This window comes from Aythya ferina (genome assembly GCF_964211825.1).
Source record: "Aythya ferina genome assembly, chromosome: Z".
NCBI lineage: Eukaryota > Metazoa > Chordata > Aves > Anseriformes > Anatidae > Aythya > Aythya ferina.
In genome coordinates, this window is record NC_140299.1 from 8625767 (window position 1) to 8642404 (window position 16638).

Genomic DNA, 16638 nt, shown 5'->3' on the forward strand with positions numbered 1-16638 from the left:
GGCTGGGTGATCAACCCCTCACACCCTTCCCAAAGTGAGAGAGGTACATGATCAAAAGAGGTGGAGAACACTGCCTTAGACTATGTTCTTCTAGGTCTTCTACAGAAAGATGGTCCTTACCCTGGCAGCCTTGCACTCTGAGGTAACAGAACACACCAGCAAAAACAAAGCAACATTTCATTTTCTGTTGGGGTGAAGAAGTTGCCCTTCCCTCTCTGGGTGAGCTCCACCTGTGGGGCTGGTATTCCACCAAGCAGTTTTCCTCTTGATGTTCACTTACTCCTCACTATCCAGAGCTAGTTAATGCCTTCACCACTCCTTTCTCCATTTCCATACATGCTCCAACACTTGAAAAGTATCCTCCTCCTCCACACTCATCTCTGCAAATTCCCTGACACCTCAAATGCTTTCTCTGATTTAATTGCACCTTCCACCTTGCTGCAATTCTGCATCTCACTGCCCTGTTTTCTACACATCATCACCCAACATGAAATAACCTGGCAAAGACTTAAGATTGTGGGGACTTTGTGTAACTCAAAACCATGCCGTATTTCATCATCCATCTCCATCATTTCATCATGGAGAGCTGCCAGGCAGAGAAGGACCTGGGAGTGATGGTTGATAGTTGGCTGAATATGAGCCAGCAGTGTGCTCAGCTGGCCAAGAAGGCCAACAGCTTCCTGGCTTGCATAAGAAACAGTGTGACCAGCAGGGCTAGGGAAGTGATCGTCCCCCTGGACTCAGCTCTGGTGAGGCCGCACCTCGAGTACTGTGTTCAGTTTTGGGCCCCTTGCTACAAGAAGGACATCGAGGTGCTTGAGCGGGTCCAGAGAAGGGTGACGAAGCTGGTGAGGGGCCTGGAGAACAAGTCCTACGAGGAGCGGCTGAGGGAGCTGGGTTTGTTCAGCCTGGAGAAGAGGAGGCTCAGGGGTGACCTTATCGCTCTCTATAGGTACCTCAAGGGAGGCTGTAGCGAGGTGGGGGTTGGCCTGTTCTCCCACGTGCCTGGTGACAGGACGAGGGGGAATGGGCTAAAGTTGCGCCAGGGGAGTTTTAGGTTGGATGTTAGGAAGAACTTCTTCACTGAAAGGGTTGTTAGACATTGGAACAGGCTGCCCAGGGAAGTGGTGGAGTCACCATCCCTGCAGGTCTTTAAAAGATGTTTAGATGTAGAGCTTAGGGATATGGTTTAGTGGGGACTGTTAGTGTTAGGTCAGAGGTTGGACTTGATGATCTTGAGGTCTCTTCCAACCTAGAAATTCTGTGTGTGATCCTTTCCTTCTCAAGTAATTTTGTCTTATCAACTCCAGCAGGAGTCTCTTAACAAAACACAATCACTTCCCTGTTGAAAGCTGTTGAAAGTCTTAGCAGATCAATAGCACTTCCTTCTCCTGCCAAGGAAAATGCCACAAATAACAGACATGCTAGCATTTTTCCCTATAAAAATTGCACAAAGTATAATCAAATTCACACAAGAAGACGGTCTAAGGGTTGCACTTATTCCCACTGCCTCATTGATGGAGGGAAGCGCAGCAGTCATCCTGTCAGGGCCACAAATGCCTATTCCACCCATGCATGCAGACACACACAGAAGTCATAGAAAAATGGGAGTAAAATCTAGTTACATTTGAAATTCATGCCCACCCCAAAAAAAAAATCAGAAAAGATGCTCTGTTCTTCAAACGTAAGTATTTCCTGCACTACAGAATGCGCATGAAACAACACGCTCAAAATCAAAATGGAAGTATCAGGAATAGATTCAAACGGTGTGAAAGGACTGAAGAACAAGAAGTGACCTGGCGTTACAGGTTTAAGCTTCACCAAGCAGCACACAAGGCAACACAGGCAGCAGCTGAGGATCAAGTCCCACCACCACCACCACTCAAGACCGCTACCATACAGGCAAGCTACAAGGCAGCAGCAGACAAGGTGACGTACCCAAATAACACCAAGTCAGAATTTACAGTACCAACATACACATGAAGAAATGGACTTGAATTTTTAAAAGTATGCCCAAAAAGAAAAAAACGAAAAAAAGGAAACCCCAATTCTGGTAGGATCAGTGCCTCTTGCTACCAGAAGCTGCCAGACCATGACGACAACTGCTCCTGGACCTCTGCCCACTTTCACTTTCTAGATGTGAACAGACTGGCACCTCAAACACCATCATTCCCACCTAGTCTGATAAAATTCTTAGTACAAAATCCTGTGTCAAATTCAAAACACAACATATAAAAAAAATGGAAGAACCAGAATGAACAAATGAACAGCCAACAGCAAAACATTTCTGATATTCAGGCATTTATCCAGAAAGTTTCACACACTAAGAACAAACACTGGGGGGCATAGGATGGTCACAAGCACGGATATTCAACAAGATTTTTGCAAAAGGAAAACCTGTTTTACCAGCAAACCTTCTGTATCAACAAAGATGTTATAGAAAAAGCAGGAAAAAAGACTACTTGAAATCCTTAAAAAAAAAAAAAAAAAAAAAACTATAAACAACACAATGCAAATAAAGAGAAACGTACATAAACAGAAATACAAAGAGTATCAGAGCATTATATAAGCAAAATTGATTTGGGTAGGCAAGGAAACCTGAAAATAAAACCCAAGCAAAACAGTTCATGAACACAAAAAAAGGGAACCCTAAAACACTTCTGCAGCACGGCTGCCTCAAAGGCCTCTGCCACAGCACTTTCATATCACCCACACAGCCACACTGGCCCACAAACAGGCTGACCTGAAACCAGGGCACCCCAACACCCCTACAGAAGCGCTGGGAAACATGTGTGCTGCCCCCTGCCTGCTGAACGAGGGGACACCTTGCCTGGCTCCACAGAAGACAAGGAAAAAGGCAAACAGAAAGCAAAACTGAAAACGGAAACAGGGGAATTCTCTTTGGATGATGATGATGAAAGGAAAGATGCAGTGCTGCATAAAGCTCGACGCACAGCAGCACCCTGACCATTACAAGCACCTGCACCACCACGGAGCCCCTACAGGCTCTTGCCCAGCACAACCCAAGAGCCACCATGCCTGGGCCATCAGCCCCACCACCACCAGCCATCTACAGCGCCCTCCTGGTCCTCCTGCTCCTCCTCACGCCTCCCACCAACGCCTTCTCCTGCAACCCCCTGCGCCTCCACGACAGCGCCTTCACGTGGGACAGCCTCCAGCTCCTCCGCAAGATGGCTCCCAGCCCTACAGAGCCTTGCCTCCATCAACACGCATTTTTTCCCTTCCCGGACATCCTCTTGGACACCGACAACACAGAGCAAGCCGCACACACTGCCCTCCACCTCCTCCAACACCTCTTCAACATCCTCAGCAGTCCAAGCATCCCTGTGCACTGGCTCGATGCTGCACGCAATGACCTCCTCAACCAGCTCAACCACTACATCTACCACCTCGAGCGCTGCTTCCCAGCCGACGCCACGCGCCTCCACAGGCGAGGGCCCCGCAACCTTCACCTCAGCATCAACAAGTACTTCAGGAGCATCCAACACTTTCTCCAGAGCCACAACTACAGCCCCTGTGCGTGGGACCACGTCCGCCTCGAGGCTCGCGCCTGCTTCCAGCGCCTGGACACGCTGATACGGCGGATGAAGAGCCAAGCATCTCCCAGCCTCTTCAGAAGCCATCTGCACCTTATGACTGTCCCCAGCCAACGCCAGTGGACGCCGAGCAAGAGGCACCAGCTGCAGCACAGACGGGGTCGGCTCAGCACTGCTCAGCCCTCCTCCAGCCACAAGCCCATGGTGTCAGGGAAACAGCCGTGACTGCGCTGAGGCCAGGCCTGGTCCTGGCTGCGAGACAGTGTATCCAGCCGTGTGGCGTGCACCATGGACACTTCACTGCTAGGGGAGGGGGAAGACACACCTATGTCGCACACCCAGGGGACGGCCGTGAGGCGATGGGGATACGTGAATTTATTACCCGTGGGGCTGTGTTGCCTATCTGGACTGCAGCCTCTCCTGACGGAAGGGGAAGGCGTCGATGGGCACTTTTTGCGGACTTGGACATGTCAATGACTATTTATTGCAGAACTTTATTTATCATGCCTTTGTTTATTTATCCCCCTTTTTTATTTATTCATCCTTATTTATTTGCACTTAGTATTTATTCACTCTTTTTCTGGAAATAAAGATTTTATATTTTATAAAAAAGACAAGAAGTGGTGGTCATCTTTCATAGGCGCCACAGGCAGAGTCGGGCTCCCTGAGGCCAGCAGAGCCTTGCTTCCTGCAGCCTGTCCCACTGACGGCCTCTGTCACTGGTTGAGGGCTCTGGGCTGCTAACTGCTACCACAGGCCGGTCGGGGAGCAGCGCCTCTCCCAAGCCCACCAAGCCCATGGGCAATCTCCCACCAACACCAGACCTAATGGTGCATGCCTGCCCTGGAAACATGGCGCCTGCATCACACACTCCTCATCTGCCACCACCCACCTGCTCCCTTCCCAGTCCTCTCCCACTGCCACGGTGTGAAAGCCACCTTCATGTTGTCGTGGTTCCGCTCGAGTGGGCAGCCGAGCTCCACCACAGCCGCTCTCTCACTCCCCCTCCTCAAAGAGGAATGGGGAGAAAATATGTAAAAAGGGCTCAAGGGTTGAGATAAGGACAAGAAAATCACGCAATAATTATTGTAACGGGCAAAACAGACTCAGCATAAGAAGATAGTAAGATTTATTGCTCATTACTAACAAGCTAGAGAAGTGAGAAACAAAGGAAAGAAACCAAAAGCACCTTCCCCCCCATCCACCCTCTTCCACCTCCTCCCCCCGAGCGGCGCAGGGGAACGGGGGAATGGGGGTTATGGTCAGTCTACAGCACTTCTTCTCTGCCGCTCCTTCTCGGTCACTCTTGTCCCCTGTGCTGTGGGGTCCCACCCACGGGATGCAGTCCTTGATGAACTGACCCAGCGTGGGCTTCCCACAGGTAGCAGCTCTTCCAGAACTGCTCCAGATATGGGTCCGTACCAGGGATCCATCCCTCAGGAGAAAACTGCTCCAACCTGGCTCCCCTACGGGCAGCAGCTCCTGCCAGGTCACCTGCTCCTGCGTGGGCTCCTCTCCACGGGCTACGGGTCCGGCCCGGTATCTGCTCCGGCAGGGGTCTTCCACAGGCGGCAGCCTCCGTCGGTGCAGGGCCACCTGCTCCACCGTGGTCTCCTCCACGGGCTGCAGCGTGGAACCCTGCTCCACCGTGGTACTCCATGGGCTGCAGGGGCACAGCCTGCTTCACCACGGTCCTCACCACAGGCCGCAGGGGACTTCTGCTCTGGCGCCTGGAGCACCTCTCCCCCTCCTTCTACACTGACCTTGGCACCTGAAAGGCTGTTCCTCACTCCCTTCACTCTCCCAGCTGCTGTGTGGCGCAGCGTTTTTTCCCGTCTTAAATATGCTCTCACAGAGGCGCAAAACAACATCGCTTATTGGCTCAGCTCTGGAAAACAATGGGGCCCTTCCCAAACATGGGGCAGCTTCTAGATCTTTCTCACAGAAACCACCCCTATGGCCCCCTGCTACCAAAACCTTGCCACGTAAACCCACTACACATGTGCACCCCAAGACCAACACCCCATCATGACCAACCTTCTGGCGATGCCACGGGGCTGCCTGGGGCTAAAGAGGGAGGCAGGGACAAAGCGTACGTCACAGAGGAGAGGGGGGACTAAACAAGGCCTGTGGAGGTCTGGGCAAAAAGCTGCACCTCAGCGCTAACCAACAACACACAGGAATATCAAAAAGACACACAAAACAAAAAAACAACAAAAAAAAACAAACAAAACAAACAAAAAAAAAAAAAAAAAAAAAAAAAAAACAGATGCTCAGGAACTGCTCGTTGTTCTCCTACTGCCACCACGGTCTTGCACTTCTTCATCCCAACACAACCTTAGTAAGCAAACAGCAGCATCCTTCAACACCACCACCCGTGACAGTCCAACCCAGTCAGCACAGAACAGCACAGCATCCCACACACCACCAGCTGCTCCTTTACCTTGACCACCGCCCCAAAAAACACTGCCCCAGCTGCTTTACCCCAACAAGTAAGCTAGGGCAAGAAAACAACAATGCCCGGTACCTCCAGGCTCCTCCTGGAGAGGGGAAAGAGGCCGTTCTCAATGCTGTCACACCACCTCCAACGTATCATTACTGCAAAGATACTGCTCTGGGCAAAAGCAAACAGAGATGTCGCTTGCAACTGAGAAGTGAAGGAACAAATGTACTCAGGCACACAGCACAAGCCCTCCCACAGCAGCCTCCAGCTCCCGGTCATACCATAATCCTCCTCATGTTACTCCTAATCCTGCAATCCCAGAAAGGGGGACCTGACTGACTCTGTCTTGTGAGGTAGCTGCAGAGAGCAACCCTCCTCTTAAGAACAAAACACGAGAGAAACGCAGGAAATTCACAAATGACTTTCAAACTTACAAAACTGAAAGATAAGTATTATCTTTATCATTAATGTGATAAAATACCAAAAAAGGGATCAGGGAGGTCACAGAATGTCCATCCCTAGAGATGCTCAAAAGTTTCGTTCAATAACTCCCTCGGGAAACTGAGGGAAACTACCCTCAGCATCTCAAAAGACTTATTCCAAAATACATCATACAAGAATTTCAAAACATGAAATGATGCACTGAGTCATTAAAAAACACAGAAACAGAGAAGTTCCTACAGTACAAGATGATTACAAGGAAAATGTATTTACCAGGCAAGAAAACCTAAAATTGAAAAAATGCAATTGCTAATGATAAGACCTTTCTTTCACACAGCACACTGAGACACTTTTACTGAAAATTTGCTCAACTGACAAAAGCAGCAAAACTATACTGAAATATTCTTGCCTGACACTCCATCACTGAACACGAAAGACCTCAAAAGAGACTCCTCAGGAAGTTTAAAAGTGTTCAAAGAGAAGAAAGGCAAAACAAAACACTGCAAGCACTCCATCAGTCAAACTCACTCAAACCTACAAACAAAAGCCACTACCTTCAGGACAAGCCATGCTCGAGAGCTCCAGAGATTCATAGAATCACAGAATCATTAAGGCTAGAAGAGACCTCCAAGATCATCTCTCTAACCAACCCCCTGTCCCCAACGTCACCCACTAAACCCTCACCCTAAGCATCACATTCAACCTTTCCTTAAACACCCCCAGGGACAGTGATGACACCACCTCCCTGGGAAACCCCGTTCAACACCTGACCACTATTTCAGAGAGGAAAAGTCTCAGAATTTCCAACCTAAACCTTCCCTGGCACAACTTGAGGCTATTCCCTCTTCCATCACTAGTTGTCTATGGGAAGAGGCCAACCTGCAGCTCCCCACAACTTCCTTTCAGGTAGCTATAGAGAGCCATAAGCTCTGCCCTGAGCCTCCTCTTCTCGAGAAGAAACACCCCCAGTTCCCTCAGTCACTCCTCATTAACACTTGTGGTCCAGGCCCTTCACCACCTTCGTAGCCCTTCTCTGGGCACGCTCCAGGGCCTTGATGTCTTTCTTGTAGTGAGGGCCCCAAAGCTAAACACAGTACTCTGTTCTGTTGAGGCTGCACCTCAAGTACAGGGGGATGATCGCCTCCCTGGTCCTGCTGGCCATCCTATTCCTGACACAAGCCAGGATGCCACTGGTCTTCCTGGCTGCCTAGGCATGCTGCCAGTATCATTTTCAAAGTACTACAAAACGTAAAAAGCAATGACGAATTACTACCAAAAAAAGAGCCAAAAAACGAAACTCAAAGAAAAGCCACAAAAACTACCGCCATTTCAAAAATGAGAAAAATAAACACTTTATATGGTTGGGAAACTTTACCGGAAATAAGACATACCACACAGGAAAAAAGGGAAGCCATAAAAAGTTCTCAGACAAAGCTCCCTGGACACCCTCTCCCCACCACTTTCACATCCCCCACACAAACACTAAGGACAGATTAACCACCACCTCGCAAAAATAAATAAATAAATAAATAAAAAATAAGCCAAGGACCTCCAAAACCTGTCCCAGGCTCGGGGGAAACTCACCAACACACTTCCCTACACACCATACCACCAACAACCTTTGTTCAGTCCACAGAAGACGAGACTGAGTAAAGGACTCACGGTAGCTGCAGCTTTCTCAGAAATCTCCTCTCAAACTACCACCACAAAGCAATGGTTACACCAGACAACTCCCTTAGGTTCCATTGAAGAACCAAACTTCACAATACTTAAAAAAGACACAGAAACATCAACACATACAAGGGAATCCAGAGGAAACACATTAGTGGTACAAAGAAGGCAACCTAACACTATGGCATTGCAAAGCGAAACAAGGCTTGTGCAGAAAGAGAAGTTTCAGTGTAGCTATGATGCAAAGATGCTTGTTTAAAACAAAATGGAAACCAGAAATAGGAAACAAACACAACATCTGTGGCACACCTTTCCCCACAACTTTCTCGAAACCACTTTCACTTCCCCGCCTCCAAATACGCCAAAAAATATCCACCACAACATGAGCCAAGGACCTACAGCTTGCGCACCGCACTCAGGGCCAAACCCACCAAGGCATTTCCCCTCAAACCACAACCAATCCAAACTGAAAACCACAGCCAAAACAACCTCAAAGACCTGAAAGTGATGAAGGGAAAGGAAGATGCAGCACTGTATAAAGCTCGACACCCAGCAGCACCCCGAGCACCAACACCACCCAGCCCCAACAGGCTCTTGCCCAGCACAACCCAAGAGCCACCATGCCTGGGCCATCAGCCCCACCACCACCAGCCATCTACAGCGCCCTCCTGGCCCTCCTGCTCCTCCTCACGCCTCCCGCCAACGCCTTCTCCTGCAGCCCCCTGCGCCTCCACGACAGCACCTTCACCTGGGACAGCCTCCAGCTCCTCCGCGACATGGCTCCCAGCCCCACACAGCCCTGCCCGCAGCAACACGCGCCTTGCTCCTTCCCGGACACCCTCCTGGACACCAACGACACGCAGCAAGCCGCACACACCGCCCTCCTCCTCCTCCAACACCTCTTCGACACCCTCAGCAGCCCCAGCACCCCCGCGCACTGGCTCCACACCGCACGCCACAACCTCCTCAACCAGCTCCAGCACCACATCCACCACCTCGAGCGCTGCATCCCAGCCGACACCACGCGCCTCCACAGGCGAGGGCCCCGCAACCTTCACCTCAGCATCAACAAGTACTTCGGCTGCATCCAACACTTCCTCCAGAACCACACCTACAGCCCCTGCGCATGGGACCACGTCCGCCTCGAGGCTCACGCCTGCTTCCAGCGCATCCACCGCCTCACCCGCACCATGCGCTAAGAGGAGCCCCACACGCAAACCTCTGCCCTCATGCCTCCCTTCGCCCACCACACAGGGACGCTGACAAGAACTGACCAGAGCCCAGTGGCCACCACCACCCACCCCCTCCTTATTTAACTATTTATTTCAACCATGATTCTCATCTATTTATTAGTAACTATTTATGCAAACCAAATAAAGACCTTTTCTAAGAACCTGCCCAGTCCTACGGCAGCCCTCTCTCTGGCCCGGGGGCATCTGGACAATGCCCTCAGCTCCAGCCTTACGCTTCTGCTTAGCCCTCGAGTGCTCAGGCACTTCCACTCAACCGTCTCGGGAGAACCCCACCAACCAAACTCCTCTCGCTCACTCCTCTCCCGGCCCGGCCCAGACCGGGACACCTCTGCCAACAGTCCCTCTCCCTCTCTCTCTCCCCCCACGCCCTCGCAGCCACCACCCCCACACACTCAGCACCTCTCTCCTTCTCCCAGCCTCCGTCAGCACAGCAGGCACAGCTCGCTCTCGCTCTCCTCCTCTCCTACAACCTCCGCAGCTTCAGCGACCGCAAACCTCTCCCTCCGACAACGCCACTGACGCCCTCACCAACAACACCCAAAACCCAGCGCTCCGCTCCTCAGACAACAAGCCCCTCCACAGCCCGCTGCCTGCTCTCCTACCCCGACCCACACGGCCAGGGAGCAACGTGGCCTTCGCGCCTGGCCAGGCACACGGCACGCTCGCGGGCACGGCACACTCACTGCTCACAGCCAACACGGCCGCACGCCACCAATCTCCTCTTTCACTCAAGCTTCTCCTCTCAGGACAACATTCACCAATCCCTCACCACATCCCTCACCAAGGCACACCACCCAACCTCATCTTTTCACCTTGCTGGGGAGAAATTTAATGAAATAGAACAAGGGCAGGTGGACAGTCCTGCAGCTGGGCAAGCACAGCTCCACACACCACCAGAACTTGGGGACTGTCGTGCTGGAGAGCAGCGAAGGGGAAACGGACCCGTGGGTCCTGCTGGACAGCACGATGACCACCAGCCAGCTTGGGGTTGTGTGCTTGTGGCCAACAAGGCCAAAGGCATCCTGGGGCGTATTACAAGGGCTGTGCTTATCAGGTTGAGAGAGGCTCTCCTCCCCCCTCTACTCTGCCCTGCTGCTGAGACCACATCTGGAATATTCTCTCCAGTTCTCAGACCCTTACTTCAACTAAGGACAGGGAACTGCTTGAGAGAGTCCAGCACAGAGCCACGAGGACCGTGAAGGGAGTGGAGCATCTCCCTTACCAAAAACGGCTGAGGCAGCTCGCTCTCTTCAGCTTGGAGAGGAGCACACTCAGGGCTGACCTTATTCGTCTTTGTCAATGCGGGAAGGACAGGTGTCAGGAGGATGGAGCCAGGCTCTTCTCTGTGACATCCACACATAGGACAAGGAGCAACGGGTGCAAGCTGGAATATTCAGATTACACCTCACGTTCCGTGTCAATATGAGACAAAACTTCTCCACGGTGAGGCTCGCAGAACACTGGAACAGGCTGACCACGGGAGCTGTGGAGTCCCCTTCTCTGGAGACATTCACAACCTGCCTGGAGGCGCTCCTGTGCGACGTGATCTCAGTCTTCCTGCTCCGGCAGCGGGAACAGACTAGATGATCGGTCAAGGTCCCTTCTATCCCTCACATTCTGTGACTGTGTCACTCACTTCAGCAGAGCTTTCCAGACTTCCTCTCACAGTACCCTTCCGGACAAAACGGACAGCAAACTGCTCCACGAGTACACAGGACGAGAGGACAGCAACCACCAGACAAGGCGGCCTCAGAGGCTTACGCTAAACGGCCTTACAGCAGGCTGGCAGCCAGTCACTAACGGGATGCCCTAGGCCGACATTTCAGGGACGGCTCTCTCAAGTGCCTTCATGAACAACCTGGATGCAGGACTCAAAGGCAGAACGAGTGACTTAGCCAACAACACTACACTCGCAGGAGGCACGCACTCCCGCGAGGACACAGAGCCCTCGCACGCACCTCTTGGCAAACCAGAGGGCTGGGCACTCACCAACCACCTCACGGGCACCAAGACCAAGCGCTGCGTTGGGCTGCACCAGGGACGGGGCAACCCTGCCTTCACGGGCACACGGGGGGAACACAGGCCGGACAGCGGCCCCACAGAAACACATCTCAGCCTTTGGGTCAACACCAAGTGCAAGAGGAGCCAGCAGCATGCCCTGGCAGACAAAAGGGCCAGCCATTTCCTAGGCAGCCCCAGGCCCAGCCAGGGAAGGCACTGTCCCACTCTGCTCTGGGCCAGCCTCACCTCGAGCACCCTCTGCACTTCTGGGTACCACAAAACAAGGGCATAAAGCTATTGGAGAACTTCCAAACGAGGGAAACGGAGACCTGCAGAGGTCCAGAGGGCAAGACGTGCGAGCAGTGGATCAAGTCCCTCACTTTGTTCAGCCAACAACAGCAGGCCTCATGCCGGCATGCGGCTCCCTCACGAGGGGAGCAGAGGGGCACGCCCTGAGCTCTGCTCTCTGGGGACAGCCACAGGACCCCAGCGAACAGCACGGAGCTGGGACAAGGAAGGCTCACGCTGCCTCTTCGGAAAAGCTTCTTCACAGAGAACGTAGCTGGGCACTGCAACACGCTCCACAGGGAGGTGCTCACGGAGCTCAAGGACTGCTTGGACAAGGCTCTCAGAAATACACACTTTGGGCTCCTCCTGCACGGACCCAGGACTTGGACTACACCGTCCTGGAGGGCCCCTTCACACTCACCATATACCATGGTTCTACGCTTCTTCTTGCCTCCTGACACAGTCACAGCTTTCTTCACAGCCTTCTTCCCACAAGGACCAACAAACGCCTACACGCCATGACAGAGGAAAGAGCTCCTTGCCCTTCTACTGCTTCACAAATAACCAAGAGCAAAACAAAGGGGAAAGACCAAAAAACAAGCCCAATACAACCAGCAACACAAGCACAGCACCACAGACAATGCAGTGCCCTCTCTGCACACACTTCAAGATGGACTTGATGAGCTACCATCCCTCGAGGTCTTCAAGAAACGCCTACATTCAGGGCTTCATGGCAAGGGATACTGCTGGACAAGCACACAAGCTTAAGGGTTCAGCTACATGATCTTCGAGGTCTTCCCCAACCTCAATGACTCCATGATGCTGGGGGGTCCTTTCATTTGCAGGACATGCTACCACAAACTCCCGCCTCATCCTAAAAAAAAAAAAACACAAACACAAACCCAACATACGGGTGATCCAACCAAGGACAAGGCACAGACGCCTTTGGGAAGCTCCATCCAGACAGACACTCCAAGCACAGGAACACAAGGGACACCTCTCCCCCAGCAATTCCTGCCTACAGCAAGGCAGATCTTGCACCAAGCAGATCACAACACCCCTGACTCCAGAAACACATCGAAACCTGCAATGAACAACTGAGCTGAAAGGAAAAACGGAACACGCGGGCAAAAGAAGACCAAGAAGAAAAAACCCAAACCTCACACTAGGCCATGACATAGGGAAAGTGCACCTCGGAAGGAAGAGCACTCTTGGCCAACGCTCAACTACTCTCCCTCAAGGCCAAAAGGGAAACACTAAGAAAAGCACATCCGCAGCACAGCTGCACCAGCACCCTCTCCCCACCACTTTCACATCCCCCACACAAACACTAAGGACAGATTAACCACCACCTCGCAAAAATAAATAAATAAATAAATAAATAAATAAATAAATAAATAAATAAATAAATAAGCCAAGGACCTCCAAAACCTGTCCCAGGCTCGGGGGAAACTCACCAACACACTTCCCTACACACCATACCACCAACAACCTTTGTTCAGTCCACAGAAGACGAGACTGAGTAAAGGACTCACGGTAGCTGCAGCTTTCTCAGAAATCTCCTCTCAAACTACCACCACAAAGCAATGGTTACACCAGACAACTCCCTTAGGTTCCATTGAAGAACCAAACTTCACAATACTTAAAAAAGACACAGAAACATCAACACATACAAGGGAATCCAGAGGAAACACATTAGTGGTACAAAGAAGGCAACCTAACACTATGGCATTGCAAAGCGAAACAAGGCTTGTGCAGAAAGAGAAGTTTCAGTGTAGCTATGATGCAAAGATGCTTGTTTAAAACAAAATGGAAACCAGAAATAGGAAACAAACACAACATCTGTGGCACACCTTTCCCCACAACTTTCTCGAAACCACTTTCACTTCCCCGCCTCCAAATACGCCAAAAAATATCCACCACAACATGAGCCAAGGACCTACAGCTTGCGCACCGCACTCAGGGCCAAACCCACCAAGGCATTTCCCCTCAAACCACAACCAATCCAAACTGAAAACCACAGCCAAAACAACCTCAAAGACCTGAAAGTGATGAAGGGAAAGGAAGATGCAGCACTGTATAAAGCTCGACACCCAGCAGCACCCCGAGCACCAACACCACCCAGCCCCAACAGGCTCTTGCCCAGCACAACCCAAGAGCCACCATGCCTGGGCCATCAGCCCCACCACCACCAGCCATCTACAGCGCCCTCCTGGCCCTCCTGCTCCTCCTCACGCCTCCCGCCAACGCCTTCTCCTGCGGCCCCCTGCGCCTCCACGACAGCACCTTCACCTGGGACAGCCTCCAGCTCCTCCGCGACATGGCTCCCAGCCCCACACAGCCCTGCCCGCAGCAACACGCGCCTTGCTCCTTCCCGGACACCCTCCTGGACACCAACAACACGCAGCAAGCCGCACACACCGCCCTCCACCTCCTCCAACACCTCTTCGACACCCTCAGCAGCCCCAGCACCCCCGCGCACTGGCTCCACACCGCACGCCACGACCTCCTCAACCAGCTCCAGCACCACATCCACCACCTCGAGCGCTGCATCCCAGCCGACACCACGCGCCTCCACAGGCGAGGGCCCCGCAACCTTCACCTCAGCATCAACAAGTACTTCGGCTGCATCCAACACTTCCTCCAGAACCACACCTACAGCCCCTGCGCATGGGACCACGTCCGCCTCGAGGCTCACGCCTGCTTCCAGCGCATCCACCGCCTCACCCGCACCATGCGCTAAGAGGAGCCCCACACGCAAACCTCTGCCCTCATGCCTCCCTTCGCCCACCACACAGGGACGCTGACAAGAACTGACCAGAGCCCAGTGGCCACCACCACCCACCCCCTCCTTATTTAACTATTTATTTCAACCATGATTCTCATCTATTTATTAGTAACTATTTATGCAAACCAAATAAAGACCTTTTCTAAGAACCTGCCCAGTCCTACGGCAGCCCTCTCTCTGGCCCGGGGGCATCTGGACAATGCCCTCAGCTCCAGCCTTACGCTTCTGCTTAGCCCTCGAGTGCTCAGGCACTTCCACTCAACCGTCTCGGGAGAACCCCACCAACCAAACTCCTCTCGCTCACTCCTCTCCCGGCCCGGCCCAGACCGGGACACCTCTGCCAACAGTCCCTCTCCCTCTCTCTCTCCCCCCACGCCCTCGCAGCCACCACCCCCACACACTCAGCACCTCTCTCCTTCTCCCAGCCTCCGTCAGCACAGCAGGCACAGCTCGCTCTCGCTCTCCTCCTCTCCTACAACCTCCGCAGCTTCAGCGACCGCAAACCTCTCCCTCCGACAACGCCACTGACGCCCTCACCAACAACACCCAAAACCCAGCGCTCCGCTCCTCAGACAACAAGCCCCTCCACAGCCCGCTGCCTGCTCTCCTACCCCGACCCACACGGCCAGGGAGCAACGTGGCCTTCGCGCCTGGCCAGGCACACGGCACGCTCGCGGGCACGGCACACTCACTGCTCACAGCCAACACGGCCGCACGCCACCAATCTCCTCTTTCACTCAAGCTTCTCCTCTCAGGACAACATTCACCAATCCCTCACCACATCCCTCACCAAGGCACACCACCCAACCTCATCTTTTCACCTTGCTGGGGAGAAATTTAATGAAATAGAACAAGGGCAGGTGGACAGTCCTGCAGCTGGGCAAGCACAGCTCCACACACCACCAGAACTTGGGGACTGTCGTGCTGGAGAGCAGCGAAGGGGAAACGGACCCGTGGGTCCTGCTGGACAGCACGATGACCACCAGCCAGCTTGGGGTTGTGTGCTTGTGGCCAACAAGGCCAAAGGCATCCTGGGGCGTATTACAAGGGCTGTGCTTATCAGGTTGAGAGAGGCTCTCCTCCCCCCTCTACTCTGCCCTGCTGCTGAGACCACATCTGGAATATTCTCTCCAGTTCTCAGACCCTTACTTCAACTAAGGACAGGGAACTGCTTGAGAGAGTCCAGCACAGAGCCACGAGGACCGTGAAGGGAGTGGAGCATCTCCCTTACCAAAAACGGCTGAGGCAGCTCGCTCTCTTCAGCTTGGAGAGGAGCACACTCAGGGCTGACCTTATTCGTCTTTGTCAATGCGGGAAGGACAGGTGTCAGGAGGATGGAGCCAGGCTCTTCTCTGTGACATCCACACATAGGACAAGGAGCAACGGGTGCAAGCTGGAATATTCAGATTACACCTCACGTTCCGTGTCAATATGAGACAAAACTTCTCCACGGTGAGGCTCGCAGAACACTGGAACAGGCTGACCACGGGAGCTGTGGAGTCCCCTTCTCTGGAGACATTCACAACCTGCCTGGAGGCGCTCCTGTGCGACGTGATCTCAGTCTTCCTGCTCCGGCAGCGGGAACAGACTAGATGATCGGTCAAGGTCCCTTCTATCCCTCACATTCTGTGACTGTGTCACTCACTTCAGCAGAGCTTTCCAGACTTCCTCTCACAGTACCCTTCCGGACAAAACGGACAGCAAACTGCTCCACGAGTACACAGGACGAGAGGACAGCAACCACCAGACAAGGCGGCCTCAGAGGCTTACGCTAAACGGCCTTACAGCAGGCTGGCAGCCAGTCACTAACGGGATGCCCTAGGCCGACATTTCAGGGACGGCTCTCTCAAGTGCCTTCATGAACAACCTGGATGCAGGACTCAAAGGCAGAACGAGTGACTTAGCCAACAACACTACACTCGCAGGAGGCACGCACTCCCGCGAGGACACAGAGCCCTCGCACGCACCTCTTGGCAAACCAGAGGGCTGGGCACTCACCAACCACCTCACGGGCACCAAGACCAAGCGCTGCGTTGGGCTGCACCAGGGACGGGGCAACCCTGCCTTCACGGGCACACGGGGGGAACACAGGCCGGACAGCGGCCCCACAGAAACACATCTCAGCCTTTGGGTCAACACCAAGTGCAAGAGGAGCCAGCAGCATGCCCTGGCAGACAAAAGGGCCAGCCATTTCCT

General features: G+C 53.0%; 1 protein-coding gene and 3 pseudogenes across 12 annotated transcripts in view; 3 read left to right on the forward strand and 1 right to left on the reverse strand.

The window, feature by feature from the left end:
• Window positions 1-16638, reverse strand: part of UBAP2 (ubiquitin associated protein 2) — a 138163-nt gene that overhangs the window by 9531 nt on the left and 111994 nt on the right. The window lies entirely within an intron of this gene.
• Window positions 1138-4395, forward strand: LOC311427588 (interferon pseudogene; annotated as a pseudogene). The gene has a single exon. The product of its transcript is annotated as an interferon pseudogene (transcript).
• Window positions 7808-9696, forward strand: LOC311427592 (interferon pseudogene; annotated as a pseudogene). Its single transcript has one exon. The product of its transcript is annotated as an interferon pseudogene (transcript).
• LOC311427593 (interferon pseudogene) lies at window positions 13106-14780 on the forward strand (annotated as a pseudogene). Its single transcript has one exon. The product of its transcript is annotated as an interferon pseudogene (transcript).